The sequence below is a fragment of the Hylobates moloch genome, unplaced genomic scaffold (assembly GCF_009828535.3).
Source record: "Hylobates moloch isolate HMO894 unplaced genomic scaffold, HMol_V3 SCAFFOLD_15, whole genome shotgun sequence".
Taxonomy (NCBI): Eukaryota; Metazoa; Chordata; class Mammalia; order Primates; family Hylobatidae; genus Hylobates; species Hylobates moloch.
Window position 1 is genome coordinate 34,405,742 of NW_026652290.1, and position 24,102 is coordinate 34,429,843.

At 41.7% G+C, this 24,102-nt stretch overlaps 1 protein-coding gene across 4 annotated transcripts in view; it reads left to right on the forward strand.

Annotated features, from left to right (window-relative positions):
• The window catches only part of LIMS1 (LIM zinc finger domain containing 1), a 153,152-nt gene that overhangs the window by 32,092 nt on the left and 96,958 nt on the right, over window positions 1-24,102 (forward strand). Inside the window, exon 1 of one of the 4 annotated variants that reach the window (XM_032177731.2) lies at window positions 21,864-22,034. The exons of 2 other annotated variants lie outside the window; for them this stretch is intronic. The gene's annotated coding sequence lies outside the window, so the exon portion shown is untranslated. One more of the 4 variants, XM_032177732.2, reaches the window with a different exon arrangement.

Sequence of the window (24,102 nt, forward strand, 5' to 3'; positions counted from 1 at the left end):
CTTCACATGGCAGGAGGTGACAAAAGGGTGTGGACAGTTCCCACCAGCCCTTAACAAAGCACTATTTTCATCCATGACACAGAGCCCTCCATGCCTAATCACCTCCTAAAGGCCTCACTTCTTAATACTGTTGCACTGGGGATTAAGTTTCAGCATGAATTTTGGAGGGAACACAAACATTCACACCATAGCGGCTCCTTTTTGAGTTTTGTGTTTTGCTGTCAGTTTTATCTTCTGTGTTGCTAGCTCTGTTTCATGTCTCTGTGAAGTAAAATGAAGCAGGCTCCATCACTTACTGTGTTGTCTGGGCAGGTTAGGCCACTTCTCTGCTTTGCTTTCCTCATCAGCAAAGTGGGGATTATAGTCCTCCCTACTTTCCTTTCTGCAAGTATTAAATGTGGTTCCTGGCGTATCACCCAGAGCGGTGCAAGACTCAGTAAGGCTTTAATTCGTGTTAGCTGCTTTGATGAGGGTGATGCATTGATGCAATCCCCAGAAGAAGAATTAAGGAATCCAGCTGTGTCTTCTATGTCAGCAGTTCTCATCTACTCTTCAGATCACTTTTAAGATATATATTATTTATACCTTATTTATATAGATGAGGAAACTGATTCACAGAGGGTAAATTGCCCAGGGCCACACAGTAAGTGGCAGAGCTGTTAGAGTTTCAAATTTGGGTCTATAAAACCCAAACCCTACTCCTTCCAGTGTATCATGCTGCTGTTGTCGTAAAATGCCAACATAAAATTTACGGTCTTAACCATTTTTTTTTTTTTTTGAGATGGAGTTTCAGTCTTGTCACCCAGGCTAGAGTGCAGTGGCATGATCTCAGCTCACTGCAACCTCTGCCTCCTGGGTTCAAGTGATTCTCCTGCGTCAGCCTCCCGAGTAGCTGGGATTACAGGTGCCCAGCACCACACCCAGCTAATTTTTGTATTTTTAGTAGAGATGGGGTTTCGCCATGTTGGGCAGGCTGGTCTCAAACTCCTGACCTCAGGTGATGCGCCTGCCTCAGCTTCCCAAAATGCTGGGATTACAGGTGTGAGCCACTGCGCCTGGCCCATCGTAACGCTTTTTTAAGTGTGTAGTTCAGTGGTGTTAAGTATGTTTATATTGTTGTGAAATAGTGCTCCAGAACGTTTTCATCTTGCAGAACTGAAACTCTATATCCATTGAATAGCAACTCCTGCTTTATCCCCAGCTCCTGGCAACCACTGTTCTACTTTCTATGTCTATAAATATGAATACAGCAGATTCTCAAATAATGTTGTTTTATGCAACATGATTTTGTTATAATGTTGATGAGAACAAAAAATTGATTCCCAGTTGGGGCCAGTGTCTGTGTGGGGTTTACGTGTTTCTCCCATGTCTGCTTGGGTTTTCTCCTCGTACTACAATTTCCTCCCGCATCCCAAAGATGTACATGTTAGGTTAATTGGTGTTTAAATCGTCGCAGTGTGAGTGGGTGTGGCTGTGAGTATGCCCTGCGACGAGATGGAGTCTCGTCCAGAGTTGGTTCCCATCTTGTTCCCTGAGCTGCTGGGATAGGCTCCAGCCACATGCAACCCTGAACTGGAATAAGCAGGGTGGAAAATGAATGAATGAATGGACACACATTATTGTAAAATAAAAATTTGTAAAGTATATGATCATCATACAATAAATGATGATCAATAAAACACGACAGTAAACGATGTGGTACAAAAGCACTCAATGAACATGCCCTGTTTTCCTTTTCTTTGTTTGTTTTTTGTGTTTTGAGATGGAGTCTCACTCTGTCATCCAGGCTGGAGTGCAATGTCGTGATCTTGGCTCACTGCAACCTCTGCTTCCTGGATTCAAGCGATTCTCCTGCCTCAGCCTCCCGAGTAGCTGGAATTACAGGCATGCGTCACCACGCCTGGCTAATTTTTGTATTTTTAGTAGAGATAGGGTTTCTCCATACTGTTCAGGCTGGTTTTGAACTCCTGACCTCAAATGATCCTCCCACCTCAGCCTCCCAAAATGCTAGGATTACAGGCATGAGCCACCTCACCCAGCCTGCCCTATGTTCTTGTTTGTTTCCAAATAGCGTGGTGGCAGGAGGTGCTACTTGCAATTTTCACTTTGCAAACATTGATTCATTGATTTAACCACCATTATGACTGCTGTCACTCACTGATTCACCAGAAATTGGGTAAATGATTATTTTTATTCATCTGTCTTAAATGTCTGTATAGCTCATATTTATTTCAGTGCTTAATATTAGAAGTGTTTTGGGTATTTCGAAGTTTGGTGATATTTTTGTGACCAGAAATATGCCATAGGAACTTAACTCTTGTTCGTATCAATTAGCCTGTAGAAAAATTGGTTTCATTATATGTCCCTTCACTTAAAGTCGTAGTTTCTGAGAACCAATCGTTAATATTGAAGATTTCCTGTACTTTAGATACCTCCTATAGGTGGAATCACACAATATTTGTTCTTTTGTGACTGGCTTTCTATTTCACTTCACATAATGTCCTCAAGCTTCATCCATGTTGTAGCTTATAACAAGATTTCCTTCGGGTTCATAGTATTCTATTGTTATGTGTACCACATTTTATTTCTCTATTAATCTGTTAGTGGACACTTGAGTTCTTCCACCTTTTGGCTATTGTGAATAGTGCTACTATGAACATGGGTTACAAATACCTCTCCAATACCCTGCTTTAGATTGTTCTGGATATTTACTCAGAAATAGGATTGCTGGATCAAATGGTAGTTCTATTTTTAGTTTTTGAAGAACCACCTTACTGTTTTCCATAGTAACCACACCATTTTACACCAACAACACACAAAAGTTCCAGTTTCTCCACATCCCCACCAACACTTGTTATTCTGTGTTGTTTTGTTTTGTTTTAATAGTAGCCATCGTAATGGGTGTGAGGTGATGTTTCATTGTGGTTTTGATTTGCATTTCTGATGATTAGTGATGTTGAACACCTTTTTATATGCTTGTTAGCTATTTGTATGTCATCTTTGGAAGAAAGTCTATTAAGTTCTTCGTCCATGTTGTAACCAGGCTATTTGATTTTTTTTTTTTGGTGTTGTTCTTTTTTTTTTTTTTTTTTTTGAGATGGAGTCTTGCTCTGTTGCCCAGGTTAGAGTGCAGTGGCACGATCTCAGCTCACTGCAACCTCTGCCTCCCAGGTTCCAGCGATTCTCCTGCCTCAGCCTCCCGGGAAGCTGGGACTACAGGCACGCACCACCACGCCCAGCTAATTTTTTGCATTTTTAGTAGAGATGGGGTTTCACTGTGTTGGCCACGCTGGTCTCGAACTCTTGACCTCATGATCTGCCTGCCTCATCCTCCCAAAGTGCTGGGATTAGAGGCATGAGCCACCGCACCCGGCCATGTTGTTGTTCTTGAGGTACAGCTGTTCTTTATATATTCTGGATATTAAAGCCTCATCCATACATGATTTGCAAATATTTTCTGCTGTTTCATAGTTTGCCTTTTCACTCTGATTGGATCCTTTGATGCACAAAAGTTTTAAAGTTTGATATAGTTCCATTTTTCTATTTTTGCTTTGGTTGCCTGTGCTTTTAGTTTTGGATTGGGAAACCATTGCCTAGTCCAATGTCATGCCTTTCTCCTTATATTTTCTTCTAGGAGTTTTATACTTTGGGGACTTATGTTTAGGTTTTTAATCCATTTTGAGTTAATTTTTGTATATAATTCATTCTTTTGAATGTGGATGTCCAGTTTTCCTAGCATCATTTGTTGAAGAAACTGTGCTTTCCCATCTTGCTGAGGTTTTTGTTGTTTGTTGTCTTTGAGATAGGGTCTCTCTGTGTCATCCATGCTGAAGTGCAGTGGTATAATCCTAGTTTACTATGGCCTTGAACACCTAGGCTCAAGGAATCCTCCTACCTTAGCCTCCCAAGTAGCTATTATAGCATTACAAACACTCACCGCCATACCTGGCTTTTTTTTTTTTTTTTTAAAGTGATGAGGTCTTGCTATGTTGCCAGGCTGATCTTGAACTCCTGGCCTCAAGTGATCCTCCCACCCTGACCTCCCAAAGTGCTGGGATTATAGAGGTGAGCCACTGTGCTCAGCCATCATGCGGTTTTTTAAGGGTAGAGGAGAGAGAGTGAAGAGGAGGGATATTTATTTTGGGAGAAAAACAATGCAAAAGTATTTTTTAGCTTGTTTGCCACTACATAAATGGAGAAAAGTGTACATAAATCTTTGCTAGGATAATATATTTATAGGAATTATGGAGAACTTGTTTGACTGATATAGAGGAGTTTATTATTAATATTTGTTTGTATGGGAAAAGGAAATCAAGACATTATAGTAATACTAGGCCGGGAATGGTGGCTCACGCCTGTAATCCCAGCACTTTGGGAGGCCAAGGCAGACAGATCACTTGAGGTTAGGAGTTCAAGACCAGCCTGGCCAACATGGTGAAACCCCATCTCTATTAAAAATACAAACATTAGCCAGCATGGTGGCGTGTGCCTGTAATCACAGCTACTCTGGTGGCTGAGGTAGGAGAATCGCTGGAACCCGGGAGGTGGAGGTTGCAGTGAGCCGAGATCTCACCACTGCATTCCAGCCTGGGCAGCAGAGCAAGACTCCGTCTCAAAAAAATAAATAAAGTAATACTGTATTCTCTTTGGCTGTGAAGAGACCAGCTTTCCAGAAACCCAGGGTTTCTGGAATCCAGAAGTTGCTGGCAGGTTGGTGGTGAGGGAGGAAACCTTTTTAATGCCAAACTAATGAGTCTCTGAACTCCCACAAGCAAACAAACAGAAGATAAAAAAAGCTGAATTCTAAGGGATTTTCTCCTGTATACTGTGATGGCCTGATTCACAAAGGGAGTGGCCACGTCTCAGAGGGAATGTGGCCATCCTGGGAGGCAGTGGAGAAGAGCGGGAGGAGTTAGCAAGGGAGAGCCCTGGAGGTCAGCAGTGCTGAGAGTGGTTGTGAGCAGTGACCTTGAGGAAGAAGACCAGATTGAAGGTACCGGCTCTGCAGTCCTGCCCTGGAGGGGAAAGGGAGGCCAAGACCGCTCCTCCATCCCCTAAGTGTTAGCCATCAGCTAGCTAATCCCAGCCTCTGGGAGCTCTTAATAGCTAAATGAAGAAAAATTACATAGCTTTGGGTCTAATGTGGTAACATTTCTCAAAGTTGCTAAAAACATTTCAGATGTCTGAATCTTTTTAAAAAATCTCTGGGCATTAATCAATTATAGAAATCTTATTTGTATCTTTATTTCTTTTCCTCTCTGCATCAGATGTTATTACGTATACTGTTTATTGGGAGGGATGTAAATATTATGCACCCTTCCCTTAAGAAGCTTAGAGTGCAGTAGAGAAGACAGAATGTTTATAAATAATGGTAAATATTTATGATACCAGTGGTAGTAGTAGTAATCATAAGATATAAGGTTGTCTTTCTAGATAACCTTTTGAGGTTATCTGGAGGGAGGAGAAAGATCTTTTTAAGGGTGGAGAAACTGAGAGCTAAAGATTATGTAAACTTTACAGGTCTGGGTCTTCCACACATTGCATCTGACATGTAAATAGCAAGAGGCTCCATTTAAGTGACTCTGTTGGTCATGTTAGTGTGAATAGTGATCATGGATGTTTTGAGCCACAGTCCCCTACTGTTCCCAGTGTGCTGGACATTCTCCTTGAGCTATTTGCAAACAGGAAATATATCTCTTTGAAAATAAACATGGGCGTACATAATTGCACAGAATCCATGTTCCTCATCTAAAGTGGGACAATAAATAGTCTTAAAAAAAGTTGTAATACCTTACATTGGGATAGCATTTTATTGTGAACAAAGCAGTCTGTTTTATGAATAGTATAAAAGCTTACTAATGCTGTGATAGAAGTAGGAATGAGTGTTTTAGACAGTGAATCTTAAACGTTTAATCTTTTCTTTCGTTGAAGACTCTCACTTTTCAGTTTCTGACAATTTAGCACATAATTCTGTATGATAAGAAAATACAGATGGGGACATGGGCTTAATGCTATTGAGGAAAACTGTTCAATGTAGGGACGGGCACCTGAGAAACTGTCTTGAAATGTGTCTCATTGAGCCCCAGCTGCTCTTCCAGAGCTCAACTGGACCTGACAACAGCTGTCTCTAAGCCAGGAACCATGGGCCTTTATATTTTAAAAAGGATGGGTAAGGGGATGTTCTGTTGGAAAATATGCATTTAGTGTAGCAGTGCCAAAACTGTAATAATATACATGAATGCATGTTAAGCTTATGTCTAAATACTGTATCATGAGTGGCCTATTATAAAGCCACTAGAAAAGTTATTTTGAAAGAGGATTTGAGGGACTGGGCTTTTTTATCATGGAATTTATATCCTAATCCTGACTTTTGTCTGTTGTGTCTTACTGTTCTCTCCCTTCCTTAAACTTCCCTTCACTAAAATATAATTTACATACAATAAGCTACTTGTATTCAGTTTTACAATATGAGTTCTGACCCATGACATTGTTACCACAGTCAAGAAAATGAGCATAACCCTTTGTAATCCTCCTCTCCCTTGGTCTCTGGGACTCTTTTGCTTTTTTTTTTTTTTTTTTGAGGCAGAGTCTTGCTCTGTTGCCCAGGCTGGAGTGCAATGGCGCGGTCTCAGCTCACTGCAACCTCTGCCTCCCAGATTCAAGTGATTCTCCTGCCTCAGCCTCCTGAGTATCTGGGATTACAGGCAGGATTACCACACCTAGCTAATTTTTTGTATTTTTGGTAGAGACAGGGTTTCACCATGTTGGCCAGGCAGGTCTTGAACTCCTGACCTTGTGTTCCACCCGCCTCGGCCTCCCAAAGTGCTGGGATTACATGCGTGAGCCGCTGCGCCCGGCCTGACTCTTTTGCTCTTGATGTGTATAGGAGGAATAAGCTAGAGAAAGGTGTAGGGGACAGTAGGCAACGATTACACATTGAAGTTGGGTGGTCTTGGAAGTATAGGAAAACATTCTGAGAAACACTGTCTTAGAGAATTCTCTAACATTCTGGAACTGGCCGCTGAACCTGCCTCCCCACCCTTCTGTCACCCAGGTCTCTCTTGTCCTAGAACCTACATAAATTGCAGTAGTAAACTTGTATTGTGTGTTAGCTTTGTTACTGTTGCGCAGCTTCCTGGGCCACATCAGACTGAGTGTATGCTTGTCGGTGCTTCCCAAACTGGTGAAGAACAAGGATTTTAAAAAATAATTTCTAGTCTATTGTTAAGTGATACTTCTGTAAAAGACAAAATGGGATGCTAGAAAAATAAAAAAAGTCATATGAATACGAGTCCCAGTTGTTTCTCTTTATATTCAGCAGATATAAAATTTCTGTGTCACATTGGTAAGTTTCTAAATACTTTCAATTTCTGCACTGATTTTATTGCAGAGTGATTACAAAAGTTTGTGATTCATGGGCCACACTGAACAATACTGATCAGCAGTCCTGCTTCTCCCGTCTTCTTTTCTTTTCTTTTTTTTTTTTTTCCTGCTGGGTACAGTGATCTTTTGGCCATGCTTTTAGAGTTTCCCACTTGGAATGTTCTGCAGCTTTTAGCCAGTTATTTTGGCCTAAGAAATGAAAGGAAACTAACAGTTGCTCTTGGATACTTAACGATACACCAGCTGATGGGCAAGGCATTTTTATTTTTTATTTCTAGGTGATCCTCAAAACAACCTTGCAAAGTAAGTGGTATTAGCCCCACTGCAGGGATGAATTACCTCACTTGTAATCATGTATTATTTAACAAATATTGCTGAGTGCCTGGTAGACACCGGGCGTGTGCTTGGCTCTAGGGATACAGCAGGAAGCAGAGCAGACAGAACCCTCCGTCTTCATGGTGCTTATGTCCTTGTTGGGGATGGTAGAGACACATCATAAACAAAGCATATAGCATATTAGATGGTGATCAACAGTATGGAGGAATAAGCTAGAGAAGGGTGTAGGGGACAGTAGAACGATTACACATTGAAGTCAAGTTGATCTTGGAAGTTTTCTCTGAGGTGCCTTGGGCCAAGATCAGGCTGAGGAAGAGAAGCACTTGGAGCAGCAAAGGCGAGGTCCTGCAGTTTTGAGAACTCACTGAGGTTAGGGACTCTTCTCACGCCATTCAGCTAGGGAATGGCTGATAATAAATGTGGCTTTTTCTATTATGCTTTATAGTCTTTACTCACTCTCCATGCTCTTGGTTTAAAAGATGCCTGAATCCCCCCCTCCCCTTCCCATAAAAAAAAAGTGGAAATCAGTTTGGGAATGGGAAGGTGGAATTTATGTGTGGATTTTGCTTTTGATGATTAGGTCTGGATATTTTCCAAGGCTTTCAATATCTTTTTCCTAAGGGTATGAAGTACATGAATTTGGTAATGGAGTTTCCATTTTTAAGTGGATGAAATTTCTCTAGGGGACGTGAAAAGCTAGACAAGATCAGGGAAAGGGCTTTCAAAAAAGAAGAGATTAAAGCTTTGGGAAAAAGGCATTGCTTTTTTTTAAGCACTTTGAAGTTAAGGATGTGTAGGTTATTCCCCGCTTACGAATGACCTGGTGCTTAGAGACAGCTCTCCTTGTATTTGACAGCAGCACTTGCTGGGGCTTTTGTCTCATCTGGCTGCTCTCCACTGCCCAAGACTTACCTTCTGCAAACTCCGAGAGCTCTGACCCAAAACTTTCACCCGAGGTCATGGCTGCTGAACCTCCCACTGCTTCTGTGCCCCCTCACCTCCTCCACCAGCCTTCAATTGGGATAGAGAGGAGGAAGAGTAGGGATGATGACTGTTTATAACTAGTAAGTATTCTAGTCTCATTTGAGCTTGTACACTACATAAAATTGGCAGGCAGGTATTACTATACCTATTTTACAGATAAGAAATGTGAAGCTCACAGATGTTAAATAATTTGTCCAAGGTCATCATTCCCGGTAAACCAGAGTAAAGACCTGAACCAAACTCTTTGGTTTTCATGTCCCTGATTGCTGCTACCCCATCTCCTTTTTTAGCTACATTTTTTTTGATGAAGGAAGCTTTTGGGGATTGGTCATGATTTATATGGTATTTACTATATGGCTTTTGTGGAAAATGTGTTCCAGGGTTGGAAACATAATATAGATTCTACTTCAGATTTTTGGTCATTGAGTTGGGGACTAACTAAATATCATTTTGATTTTTACCATGCCTTGCTATTTTTTAGGTTGAAATTTAATAATTCCTATAAGTGTCCTTTGAAATTTGGCATGATACGCTTCTTTTGAAGTATTACCTGCTGTTTCTCATTGTAGGTTATATTTCTTAGTAACACGCCTCAACACTCTTGGGGTTCTCAATCTTACAAATAACTTCTCTCACCCTTTTTTTTTCCTGGCTAGTTTGTTTAATCATTTGTAACTTCCCCGCCAAGGTTGGGGAGGATGGAGGTGGGGTTTTTCAGCCTGGGGTTATATGTTTTTTGATCCTCTTACAAACATAGTTATATGCTCATTAGAATGTAAGCTAACCATTCTTCAAAAAAATGCAAAAGAGTTAGCCAACGTGGTGTTGATGGCTGTGAAACCTGAGTCCTCTCAGTTAGCTGAAATAGTAGAGATTTGCTGCCCTTAAGGCTCACAGAGCTGCAGCCTAGCAGGTGCTGTTACTTCTTTGTTTAAAGCGTGTTAGCCATCCAGATGTTTCTACCTCTTCCTTTCTCTTTCATCAGAGAACATTCTTCTTGAAATGTTATGTGGAGGCCCTTTTGCTCTGGTGCGTTTTCTTACTCCAAATTCCTGCATTTGTTACCACTTAGTCACAGTCAGGCTATTGGGCTAAGTGGTCTGGGTGAACACTGATGTTAGAGGTGCAGGGTTTGCTGCAGCCCACCTCTTGTTCTCCAGCTTCCTTTTAGGCATCGTTTATTTTTATTCTTGAAAGTATTTTATGTTTTGATTTGTAATAACTATTGCAGAAATCAATCCTGAGTCATCAGGGTTGTTTAGTCTTTCTCCTTTTGTGCGTGTGTGTGTGTGTCTGTGTGGTAATATAATTCATTTTGGCTATTTGGATGGCATGTGATACAGCATTTTTTATTTTGTAGCCAAAACCAAACCAAGAGGTTGCCAACAGGACAGAAAAAAACAGCAAGATAATATTAATAGGCATGTGTGCTTGCACTTGATCAGGAAGCAGGCACCTGGGGCCAGGATTTGAAGTCTTCTTTCTATACCTGGGAGTGGGGAAAGGCCTGGTCTTCATGTCAGTGTTAGTCTGGAAGCAGTGACAGAGACTTAGCAGTTACTCGGTTTTCCTACTCATTTTAGTACTGTTCTTGATAAGGTTTTAGTATTTATGTATGTGAAAATAATTTTTTGAAGTCTTTAGGATCATCACCTTGACTGAACAAGAGCTAATAGGTATCAGGTTTTATTCATTCCTGCAAAAGGAATAGAATAGAACTTGTCATAGTGGGTCAATACCAGTTATGGGTCAACTTGGCAAGTTTTGTTTTGTTTTGTTTGTTTTGTTGTGTTGTGTTATGTTGTGTTGTGTTGTGTTGTGTTGAGACAGGGTCTCACTGTATTGCCCAGGCTGGTCTTGATCCTAGGCTCAAGCAATCCTCCTGCCTCAGCCTTCTGAGTAGCTGGAATTACAGGCATGCGCCTCACTGGCTAACAAGTTTTTTTTGTTTGTTTGTTTTGAGATGGAGTCTCGCTCTCTTGCCCAGGCTGGAGTGCAGTGGCATGATCTTGGCTCACTGCAACCTCCGCCTCCCGGGTTCAAGCGATTCTTCTGCCTCAGCCTCCCGAGTAGCTGAGATTACAAGCACGTGACACCACACCCGGCTAATTTTTGTATTTTTAGTAGAGACAGGGTTTCACCATATTGGCCAGGCTGGTCTCAAACTCCTGACCTCATGATCTGCCTGTCTCGGCCTCCCAGAATGCTGGGATTACAGGCGTGAGCCACTGTGCCTGGCCACAAGTTAAAGTGCCCTTTAGAGTGAGTCTTATGCCTCACATTACAGTGGCTAAGAAGCTAAGGGACAAAGTTCCCAGTCTCAGAGGTTATAATCTAGTAGGGAAGAGTAAATAAGTCTCAGATTTATCTTGATACATGGCAACATTTGGTAAATATCCTAAAAAGAGGTACAGAGCAATCAGGATTCAAGGACAGGGAGGACTCCCTCAGGTAGGAGGGAACGTGCTAACAGGAGTTTCTGGCCATCCCAAACAGGGATGCTCATGGCTGCCACAGCTTCACATTTCCTTATACCATTGATCTTCACTAGTATGTTCAAATTCCTTGAAAATGGGTTTTAAACTTCCAGAAAACAGTACGATCTCTCAGAGCTGTGAGTGCACTCAACATGTTTTATGATTGACCTTTTCTTGTGTCTCGCTTGAACGATAAGCTCATTTGAAACCAGTTAACTGAGTCTTATTGCTGTTGCCTGAGAAGCTAGCACAGTGCCTGACACACGCTAAGTCAGTGCTCTTTGGAGTTACTCCCTGAGAATTCCCTTTCCCTCTCCGACTTCGTGAACCACAGCTAATACAGACTCACTTCCGTGATGAACCTGGTAAGGCCTAGGCCTTTCTTGCTGCTTCTGCATTTCGCAGCGCTGTGCAGATGCTGCCTCTGATGTGTCACAGAATATTGCAATATGTTGTGTGTACATCGCAGTCCAGGAAGTTACTCCGGGCTCTGCCTTATTTATCCTTATGTGCCCTGTACCTACAGCAGTCAGTGATATGGTAGTCATTGGGTAAATATTCACTGAAATGAAAATGGAAGTTTTCAATGTGTATGTATTTGTTTTCTACTTACCCCTATTTTAATGGTACAAAGTGGGTAAGGGTAGGTTAACACTGCATTTGCTCAAAAGTTAATTTTTACAATAACTAAATGTTTTTACATTCTTAAATGTATTTTACGTTCTTAACAAACATGAATCCCTCTATATTGTAGTACTTTATTTTTTAAGTAAAAGAGAAAAAAGGTGTTTCAAATGTTCTTACAAGCTGTTTAGCATTTCTGGGAACTTAACAAAGTATTTTGGTTCTATTTTGAAATAGTTTTAAATGTTATAATATCTCCACCATATGAAATAAGGAATATCTGTGCTTTCCTCCAACCCCCCTTCTCTGAGATTACTGCGGCCAGAAGGTTAATGCCTTAGCTGAACTCTTTAAAAGCATTTCAGTTATCATAAGCTTAAGAAATGTTTGTCTTAGTTCATGAAATGTAAATAATTTTTTTTTTTTTTTTTGGAGATGGAGTCTCCCACTGTTGCCCAGGCTAGAATGCGGTGGCACGATCTCAGCTCACTACAAGCTCCGCCTCCCAGGTTCACGCCATTCTCCTGCCTCAGCCTCCCAAGTAGCTGGGACTACAGGTGCCCACCCCCACGCCCGGCTAATTTTTTTGTATTTTTAGTAGAGATGGGGTTTCACCGTGTTAGCCAGGATGGTCTTGATCTCCTGACCTTGTGATCTGTCCGCCTCAGCCTCCCAAAGTGCTGGGATTGCAGGCGTGAGCCGCTCTTCCTGGTCATGAAATGTAAATAATTTTTAAATCTAGTTTACAAAGAAAAATGATGATGTAGGGATATCCTTTTTTTGTTCCTCAAGCATAAATTTAGTCTTAAATTTCAGGTTAGCATCCTGGATTCATTATCCTATATCACTTTTTGGTATGCATTCATGGAATTTTGTAGGCAGTTTCATGCCAAAGTGTTGTGTTTTCCAAAGTCCAATTTTTTTTGACTGGTTTAACTAACATTCATTTTGAGATGATTCTGAATTTTGTAACAAAAACAACTTATATTTGAATTTTCACCTTTATGATTTTAAAAAATCTATTCTGTAGCCCTGAGATTTGGACAAAATGGTAATTATGTTATTTTATGGATATTAAAGCTGAATATAAAGAATTTTTATCGAACCAAGATGTCACAGCTCTTATAGTAAGTGGCATGATTAAGACTATAATTTTACTTGTAGTCAGTGTACCTTCTACCACTATATAATGTTTCCAAGCATATGAACTTATTACTAATCTATATCTGTGGTTTTCAGTGATGTTAAATGTGTTTTTAAAAATTTTATTAATGTGTAATATACAAGAGTGCACAAGTCTTAAGTGCACAGCGTAGGAATTTTCACAAAGCAAAAACATTGTCAAATGATTTGGAGTATGAATTAATATTAAAATACAATGAATTTAATATTGGATGTCTAGAGTCTCTTGATTCCAGAGAAATACATTTATTTTTAAACTTGTGTTACACTTCCCTGAATACTCATTTGAAGTGTTTCTGATTTCCTTGTTTGCTCATTTGTTTGACAGTATTCACAGTGAGCCTGCCCTCTGCCTGGCATGGCTGGCATGGGGCACAGCTGTGAACAGGAATCATCACATGTAACTTGAGGTCAGACTAAAGGACACAGGCAAATTCCTGTGGAGCAAGAGGGCCTTCCAGAGAACTTCCCAGAGGAAGCAACCTCTTGACCGAGTCCGAGTGTGAACAGGAATCATCCCAAGAAGAGTTTAGGGAGGAAGGTAAGAGGCACCAGGCCAGGAGGGCTGTTGAGATGTGACAGGCAGATCCTCACGGCTGCAGCCTGTGCAGTGAGGGCTGGAGCTGGGGGATGCCGGGTGGGAGCAAGGACAGCCAGGTCCGTTTTTACTGGCACTGTAGTTTCCTTGATTATCAACAACAGGAATAGACTCAGGCAAACAGAAGCTTCAAAGAAATTTACTGGAAAAATAGTGGAGTTGCTCCCAGAATTAAAGAATGGGCTGAACTTACAGGTCTCTGAGAAGGGCAAACAACTAGGGCTTTCCCGGTATCTCTGCAGAACTTGTGGGATGTCTCTATAGAGCAGTGCTCTGAGTTGACTTCCTCTAACTGCAGGGTGTTAGTCTCTACACAGATATCTAGTCTTTGAGAAACAGTATCTGATTAACTTAGTTCGAGTCCATTGTCCAAATGGACCAGGACCAGTCATTGTGGCCAGAGGATAGGAAGAAGCACCATGCCTAGTCAATCAAGGTAGGTGACTGTTAGGTGGTCAGGACAACTAGATCTGTTACCTGAAACAGAGAGTGGACGACATGGGTTACCCATGTGGATGATATGACCATCCAGAAGGCAGTGTTACGGTAGCTCAGAGAAGAGGTGGTTTGGGAGCAGTGATTAGGAAAGAGTGGATGTTCAGAGGCCAGTTAGAAGGCTGTTGCATTAATCCACATAAGAGGTGATGGTGCCAGAAGTAGGTGCAGCCTGTACAGATATAAAGTAGTAAATAGATTCAGAGACAGTTAAGAGGCAGAGAAGAAAGGACTTTGCAGCTGGACATTGGGAGGTGTGTGAGGATGATTAAATTATTGAAGATGACTCTCATGTTTCTCGCTTGGACTAGAACCATTGTGTGCATAGTGGTCCCTTGCATGGAGGAGAGGGAGTTTCAGGAGGGGAATGGGGCTTTCATTCAGTTATGAAGTAATAAGTTGGAGTATCTAAGCAGACCACATTTAATTTAAGAACATTTGGGTATGAACAACACTTCCCCATTAAATTACTTGTGGGGTTCCAGCTCTGCCATCAGGGCCCTCTCACTCCAGCATCGTGGCCTCTGCCAAGGTTGTTCCTCTCTTTTCGTGTCCGTGGGCTGCTAGAATCTTCTCACAGTATTGCCATGGAATTTGCAACGTGCTTCCTTTTGCTCCCCTACCTTAGGCAGGTTTGGGTCTGAGTGGGTATTGGAATGAGTATTGTTAAAGGAAGTTAAAATGAAGACCAGGCCTGTGCAATCTCTGAGCACACAGAACCAGTTAGGCCTTATATGTTACCTCAGCCTTGCTTAAATTGCAGACATAAGCAGAACAAGTAGAGTCATTTTGATAAATGTTTATGTTAGAAGTAAAACTTAACCCCAGCCAGTCGTCAGCTGCCAACTAACATATGACTAAGTAACTAGGGGCTTTCCAACAAGGTACCTAAAAAAAGGCAGTTCTGTAATTTCAAATCAATCAAACAATTTCTTTATTTTGCTTCTGCGTTTCCCAGTAAATACTTGTCCCTGACTTTTTGTCATTGGGACACTAAAACTTTTTTGGTCTGGTGTTCCCCAATTCATGAATTGCTTCTTACTCAAAAAAACTCTTTAAAATTGTATTGTTCCTGAGATTTTTCTTTTATAGTAGCTTTCCCAAACTCAGAAATGCCCCCAGAGCTTAGGGGCTTTTAGGACTAAGTCCTGCTATTTAGGGCTCTTTCTTAGATGTTACTATGTTTAGAAGAGGTTTGCTATAGGCTGGGCGCAGTGGCTCATGCCTGTAATCCTAGCACTTTGGGAGGCCGAGGCAGGCAGATCACCTAGGGTCAGGAGTTCTAGACCAGCCTGACCAACATGGTGAAACCCCATCTCTACTAAAAATACAAAATTACTCGGGAGTGGTGGCGCATGCCTGTAATCCCAGCTACTAAGGAGGCTGAGGCAAGAGAATTGCTTGAACCCAGGAGGCAGAGGTTGCAGTGAGCCAAGATTGTGCCATTGGACTCCAGCCTGGGCAACAAGAGTGAAACTCCATCTCAAAAAACAAACAAACAAACAAAAAAACTTGCTATATGATGACGCTGTTTTCTTGATATGGTCAGAGTTTGAAAATATTTCAAATTGGGGACTTCCTCGATTAAAATGTAAAGTTTATAAATGAATTTAGTTACAGTGCTTTAATTTTAGTAGTACTCAATGTTGTATAATATTAAGGAGTTAAGTCAAACCCTGACAAGTGGTTCCCTTAGGTACTTTAGTGAGTACTTCTGGCATTAATGCTTAATGGCCTCAGAAATCCTCTGGGTCTGTCATCCTCAGCAGATCTGGAACTGTTCCCTAAGGAGCAAGTGGGAACTTGTGGAGCATTTTTAGTTTATCTCGATGGTTTGAGGGAAGGAATACCATAGGCACTAAATGGACTGAGGCCAGAGATGCTGAATGTCATGAAATATGCATCCACAGGACTTTGATGCTGGTTAAAAACATAAGAAAGAAAAACATCTTTGTATAATGATGAACATAGAACCTAACTGTGTTTAGGTTGACTTCGTCAGGTTTAGGTTGATATCTGTTTCAGATGTCATCGGCTGGGCGCAGTGGCTCACACATGTAATCCCAGCACTTTGGGAGGCCAAGATCGATGGATCACTTGAGTCCAGGAGTTCGAGACCAGCCTGGCTAACATGATGAAACCCCATTTCTACTAAAAATACAAAAATTTGCCAGGTGTGGTGGCACGTGCCTGCACATGCATGTGCCTGGGACAGCTACTTAGGAGGCTAAGGTGGAAGGATCATTTGAATTCAGGGGGCAGAGGTTGCAGTGAGCCAAGATCACACCCCTGCCTGGGCACTCAAGCCTGGGCAACAGAACAAGATGTTGTCTCAAAATAAAAATAAAAAAGATACCATCGTGAAGTACTTTTCAACAGTTTCAATAAGCACTAAGTTTTCTGGGAATGCCATGAAATTATAAATTGAGGGAAGGATGAAATTTGCTTGTACTTTATGCTTTACTTTCCATAGGTGGTACTAACATTACCACCTATGAACATTTTGCCCTTAATTGTTCTTTTATATTCATTCTATTTAGAAGCTCAAATCCTTTAAGACAATGGTTACAATATGTTAAAAAGGAGTGTTTTTTGTTTTTGGTTTTGTTTTGTTTTGTTTTTGAGACCGAGTTTCATTCTTATTGCCCAGGCTGGAGTGCAGTGGCGTGATCTCGGCTCACTCCAACCTCTGCCTCCCGAGTTCAAGCAATTCTCCTGCGTCAGCCTCCTGAGTAGCTGGGATTACAGGCGCGCACCACCACGCCTGGCTAATGTTTGTATTTTTTTTTAGTAGAGAGGGGTCTCACCATGTTGGGCAGGCTGGTCTTGAACTCCTGACCTCAGATGATCCACCTGCCTAGGCCTCCCAAAGTGCTGGGACTACAGGCGTGAGCCACCACGCCTGGCCCAAAGGGTTTTGTTTTTAAATGAGAGATGGTTAGTAAACTAATGTTTTCCTGAGTGACATAGGTCATATAGATAGAGATGAGTATGATGAACATTTTGGGTTATAAATGACTTTCATAACAAGGACCTATGAAGAGTATATAAAGGTGGAGACACTGATTAGCACTTGATAGACTGGGTAAATCAAGTTGGGTGAAATTATCCCAGATTTTTTTAAAGTCCCGGGAGGAAAAGATATGCAAGTATATTGGGCATTGAACAAATTTTTTTAAAAAAGATCTATATCCATTCAGAATAGTCTGTGGAAAACATCCTGTTATTTTGTTGTTGCCGTTTCTTTTTTTTTTTTTTTTTTTTGAGATGGAGTCTTACTCTGTCACTCAGGCTGGAGTGCAGTGGTGTGATCTCGGCTTACTGCAACCTCTGCCTCCCGGGTTCAAGCGATTCTCCTGCCTCAGCCTCCCGGGTAACTGGGATCACAGGCGCCCACCACCACCGTGCCTGGCTAACTTGTATTTTTTAGTAGAGATGAGGTTTCACTGTGTTGGCCAGGCTGATTTTGAACTCCTGACCTCAAGTGATCTGACCGCCTCCGCCTCCCAAAGTGCTGAGATTCCAGGCGTGAACCACTGCACCCAGCTGTTGTTGCTGTTTCTATGTGAGACTGATAAAGGACAAAAAGAAGCATGGCAAGGGATGGGTGGAAAAGGCTGGTTCTTCTCTCAGGGTTCCCAGACCATAGCTGGAGATAACACAGGGTTGTAGCTCCATCTGCTGGAGAGAAGCAAACCCACTCTTACATAGTCTATATATAAATGGAAGCAATCTCTCCACAATCATAGTGAGCCAGCCCGTGCTTGCTAAGCACTTGCTATGCACTGTGTAACACTTTGTCAGGCTTAGGGTAACAGAGGAAAAACATAGACATGTTCCCCGTTCCCACCATGCTTACCTCTGAGAGGCCTTCAGCTGTCAAGAAGACTTATTTTAGCTGGTGTGCTTTTGCATTCTAGGTTTCCCCCTAGACTTTTCCTTGGGTGACTTTTAAAGCCACGTAACCTCATTCTGAGCTTCCTATTCCTTATCAGAGGTAAGGAACAACAGTGCCCCTCATATAGGCCTCAGTTTAGCTAAACTTTATTAAGTATCTAGTGTGTCTGCTAAGCAGAGGCCCAAGGAGCATAAAGATGAGTAGGAATCTAGTCCCTGCCCTCCACGAGATTAGAAACAGGAGCTCATAAAATGATCCTCACAGAGTAAATGAGAATGTGTAATGGGATCCCTGAGGAGGAGTGCGGGATCCAGGCAGGAGAGTCGACTAGGAAGGTGTGGACAGGTTTTCTGAGTTGTTTGAGGATGTGAGCATTAGCGAAGGGAAGCCCTTCCCAGCCGAGGTCAGCATGAGCAGCAGCATGGAGATCAGGGCCTGTGTGGTGTGTGTATGTCCCTCTTAGGCTATGTAAAGTGAGCAGCAGGAAGTGTCCGGGGATGAGGGTTTGGGGACATAGATGGAGCCAGGTAGGGCCTGGAGCAGCAGCTCACGCTTGTAATTCCAGCACTTCGGGAGGCCAAGATGGGCGGATCACCTGAGGTCAGGAGTTCAAGACCAGCCTGGCAACATGGTGAAACCCTGTCTCTACCAAAAATACAAGAATTAGCTGAGCGTGGTGGCACACGCCTGTTGTCCCAGCTACTTGGGAGGCTGAGGCAGGAAAATGTCTTGAACCTAGGAACTGGAGACTGCAGGGAGCTGAGATTGCTCCATTGCCCTCCAGCCTGGGCAACAGAGCATGACTCCGTCTCAAAAAAAAAAAAAAAATGATGGGGCCAGGCAATGTAGGGTTTTGTATGTTACCTTAAGGGATGCTCACTGTCCTCAGTGCAGTAGAGAATTTAAGCAGGGTAATGACAGCAGGTTCCTTAGACCGCTTGCTGGCTGTGTCTGTTGGATTTGATTGAAGGGGACCAGGCTGGAGACAGGGACTCCACCTAGGAGGTTGCGGCATGCCTGCTTGGATAGTGTTGCCATGCCTGAGAGAGGGCACATTAAGATGAAGAATTGGATTTAGGCATGGTGGGGAGGGAAGTTTATTTTAGGCATCATGAATTTAAGTTGCCTGTGACGATATCTGTATGGAGACATCAGCAGACAATTCGATGTATGTTTGCGAAGTTAAAGAAGGTCCAGCCAGTGCCACTAACAGGGAGGAAGTAGTTGAGCCATGAGAAATGTTGAAGTCATCAGGGAGAATGTGCGCAATGAGAGGAGCAGAAAGCCAGGGTCAGGCTGGGGAGTAGCCATACCTACAGCTAGGCAGAGGCTCTTGCAAAGGAGATGGTGATGGGATGACTAGAGGGATAAAAGTACAGTGGTCTGGAAGCCAAGGGAATAGAAAATTCCCAGGAAAGCATCATTTAAAAATGTCAAATGTAAGGTAAGGACTGAAAAACGTCTTCTGGATTTGGCTTTTAAGAGCTGTGACTGTGACTGTAAGAGGTGTTGCCAGATTGCAGTAGGTTGATGAGTAAATAGGAGTTGAGATAACTTTTAGAAAATGGTGTCTGAGGCCGGGCGCGGTGGCTCACGCCTGTAATCCCAGCACTTTGGGAGGCCGAGGCGGGCGAATCACGAGGTCAGGAGATTGAGACCATCCTGGCTAACACGGTGAAACCCCATCTCTACTAAAAATACAAAAAATTAGCCGGGTGTTGTGGAGGGCGCCTGTAGTCCCAGCTACTCCAGGAGGAGAATGGCGTGAACCCGGGAGGCGGAGCTTGCAGTGAGCCAAGATTGCGCCACTGCACTCCAGCCTGGGCGACAGAGCGAGACTCCGTCTCAAAAAAAAAAAAAAAAGGGGAAAAGAAAATGGTGTCTGAAAAGAGAGAGCTGTGATGGTAGCTGGAGAGTGACTCAAGATAGACTCATTTTAACGTAGCAGAAACTGGAGCCTATTTATAAACTCTTCAGGGGAAAGAGCCCAAAAAGAAGGAAAGTGGCTGTCTGGATGTGAGTTTATGGACTGACATCAAACAGATCTTGTTGGGACTGAAGGCCTGAAGCATAAGCATATGGGTGGGAGGTAGTTGAAAGAGAACCTTCCAGATGATCTGTTTTCTTCGTAAGTAATAAAGTAATATCTGCTGAGAGAAGAAAGGGATGAGGTCGATTACGAGAAGACCCTCAAGCATGATAAGTCCTTAATGCGAGTGGTGCATGGCTTCAAGAGGAGGGTTGATGGGACCCATCCATGAGTAGAGAAGTTAACAACAATGCCAGTCTGCCCAGGATGTTCTGCTGGGACTCAGAAAAGCATCCAGTTTCCTTCCTTTAGATTTTAACTGCAGCATCACGAGCTGCCTTCCTAGAGGGAATTTTGTATTTTGGGGCTGTAGCTCAGAAGACTTCCATTCTCTTTTCCTTCTCCCAAGAGAGATCACAGCTGCTTCCCAGGGTTTATGTCCATGACATAGGACTGTCCCTGCTGGGAATGGGGGAGGGAACTGCTTCCCACTCGAAAGCAGCCTTTTCACTTCCAGCTTCCATCTGTCTTCCACTCCCACCTCCCAAAATAAAGTAAATAAATCAAACCCAGAAAAACATTCTGGCTGGAATTTTATTACATTCAGTATTGTGTGAGAGCTCCCAAACTAGCTGGGATTGTTGGATTTCAGAGTACATGAAGATGAAGCCTGTGAGGTTCCCCCAGGAGTGCTGGGCAGAACCCTGAGTTTTAGAACTCCCTCTGCCTTTAGCTTGTCTTGGATGTGCTCTTCCACTCTTTCAAGCACTAAACCCTTCCCTGTAAATAGTCACCTGCCAGGGTGCCCTCAGGTTATAGCTTGTCACCAGCTCTAAAAGTGGCTAGTACCCAGTCTCAGTGTTGGATAACAAGCAAAAGTGATGAGTTGTTTTCTTGGAGTGTGTGTGTGTGTGTGTGTGTGTGTGTGTGTGTGTGTGTGTTTGGTTTGTTTTGTTGTGGTGGTGTGTTTTTGTTTTTGTTTTTTCAGAGACAGGATTTCCCTATGTTGCCTAGTCTGGGCCCGAACTCCTGGGCTCAAGTGATCTCCTAGGTCAGCCTCCCAAAGCACTGAGATTACAGGCAAGTGTAAGCCACTGCACCTGGCCATTTTCTTGTTTGTAAAGATTAACCTCAGGCCCTAGTTATGTTATCGTCCTAGAAATGCTGTTATCCTAAAAATGATTCCTCTATAATAAAGAAATTGGGTAAAGGAGCTTTCTTACTGTATTTTCAGTGAATTCAGGCAAGGACACCTTCATTCATGGAAGGGGAAGGCTGAATTAATTGCTCTCAAGTTCTTTCTTAGCTTCAACTAAAGATCCCTTATTCTTCAGTGGAAACTTGGCACTGAGGAGTCCCAGGAGGTGACTCAGTCGGATATGTGAGGCCTTGGCACCACTGGCCTTGCTTCTTCTCTGCACTGTGTTTGTCAGGGATATCTGGGACAGAAAGAATAATTTCCGCTGCTGGAGCAGCCAGAGCCTGGCGTGCCCGTCTCTAAGCTGGCCTGCGCCTTGCCACCGGAAAATGTAGCGTGGAGTAGCTGCTTGACCCCAGAGTAGCATTCAGAGGGCACGTAAAGAAGCTCCGTTAATTCAAACATGTAGTTATTGTAGAGATCCAGAGGGCCAGAGGCTATCATTTTTTAAAAGTTACCTCTTTCTGTGCTGATCAGTTATTCATTTTTCTAAATATTTGTCTGCATGTTATATGTGCTTTCAGTAAGTCATTAAGATGAATTTCTTAACTTCATAAAGTATATAAAACAACTTAGCAGGATATGAGTTATGACATTTAGGGGTGTTGTCCTATTGCTTCAGAACAGTGGGGTTATCGTGTAACACACCATGTCACATGATTTGACTAAATACAGGAAAAAAAAAACCCTGAACTTGGTTTCATTGGCTCAAATATAGTTCAAGACAACAGAGACAAAGCTAAGATGAGGAAGTTCTGTACAGTTTAGGAAATAGAGGCTTTCAAAGATAATTCGCAGTGATGTGAAACTGGCCTCCCAAGCCCTGATAAGTAAGTTAAATAAGAGTAGGAGCCAGGAGGGAGGTTCTTTACTCTTGAATTAAGAGAAGGGGAGCTGGAGGTGCTTCAGGTAGAGTGTGTAGGAGTGGAAGTTTGAGAGAAGTTTAAGAGAAGAAATGGACATGATTGCCTAAATCAGCCAAACACAGGGTATTGTTGTATTTCTGGATTTGTTTTCCTTATGACCTTTCTCAGTTATTTAAGAAGCAAATCTAAAGGATATTTGTTGAAACTCTCTATGCAGAAAGAGTCTTGGGTGAGTTGTAGTAACCTTCAGCCATGCTGCTTAAAATTTTCTCCCTGCTGCAGAGGTTATGACTGTGGTTCTTGTATCTTGTAGATGTGTATTTAATTATTGAAATATGTGAAAACTTTGTTTTATTGGTTTCAAAGTAGGGTGGGTGTGGAAGGGAAACTATGCCTTTTGTTTGCAAAGAAAAATTTAAAAACAATTGATAAGCAGTATTTAGTGTCATATGGTTTATATCCTGCAGAGCCTTCTATAAAAGACCTTAGTAATGCCTTTGGCATTTTATTACATTACTCTTTTAAAACATTATTTCTGCTGCCTAGGGTCTTTGGTGGGGAAATGTACTATTTAGCAATATGTTTAGTGAACTTTTGTCCTGTCATGGTAAGAAGAAAGCAGCTATAACTAAGTAAGGAGTTACTCTTATTCATTAACGTGTAAAATGCTGTTTAAAAAAAAAAAAAAAAAAAACTGGTATTTTTTTAAGTTTTATTTTTAATTGGCACATTTATTTATGGAGTACAATGTGATGTTTTGGTTCATATGTACATTGTACAATGACCAGATCAGGGTAATTAGCCTATCAATCATCTAAAATACCACTTTTTTGTGGTAACAACACTTAAAATCCTCTTGAGGTATTTTGAGATATACAATACAGTATTATTAATTATAATCACCTTGCTGTACAATAGATCACCAGAACTTACTCTTCCTAATTTTGTACCTGTTGACAAACTCTTAGTTTCATTGATTCTGTTGTTTTTCTAGTCTCTTTTTCATTTATATCTGTTCTGATCTTTGTTATTTCCTTCCTCCTGCTAACATTGGGGCTAGTTTGTTATTTTTCTAGTTCCATGAGGTGTAATGTTAGGCTGTTATTTGAGATCTTTCTTTTTTGAAGTAGGTGTCTATTGCTGTAAACCTCCCTGTTAGCACTAACTTTTGCTGCATCCCATAAGTTTTAGTATGTTGTATTTCCATCTTCATTTGTCACAAGACTTTTTTATATTTCTCCTTTATTTTCTTCTTTAATTTCCCCTTTAATTTGTTCTTTGTCTCAATAGTTGTTTAGGAGCGTATTGTTTAATTTCCACATATTTGTTAATTTTCCGTGTCCTCCTGTTACTGTAGAAACTATTCTAGTTTCATACCATTGTGATCAGAAAAGATACCTGATATAATTTCAGTCTTCTTGACCTGTCCTGGAGAAGGTTCCATGTGCACTTGAGAAGAATATGCATTCTGTTGCTGTTGGGTGGAATTTCCCCAGCAGGCCACTCTTAAAGGAACTGTAATGCCTCAGACCTGCATTTGGAAAACATTTATTAAGGGGTGATTATTTACCCACAAAAGAATCTTTTACTTTACTACATGACTTGCCTTATACAGTGGACTTCCTAGAGATTTAAATGTATTTGCAAAAGCATTGATTTTACAGTTAACCTTCAAGAACATTGAGAGTGATACTGACTGCATGTGTAAGGCAGTCTCTTATATAGATGTACGTTGTGTGTATGTACACATGTGTATATATGTACATTCACATACATAATCAAGAAATAAGCAATAGTTATAATGAACAGGAGAACACAAGTATTTTTCATGGATAAGAAAGAAAACATTAAAAAGAGGATGATCATTTTAATTTGGTCTTTCAGTTGATAAAAAGGGTACATGCTTTTCAGTTTGCAAACAACAAGGCACTTTGCATAGCTGATAGAATGAAAATAGAATAAAATATTCTGAATGAACATAAGCACTTGGTGGTAGTTTAAAAAATATACAAAAATAACTAAACATCAGGCC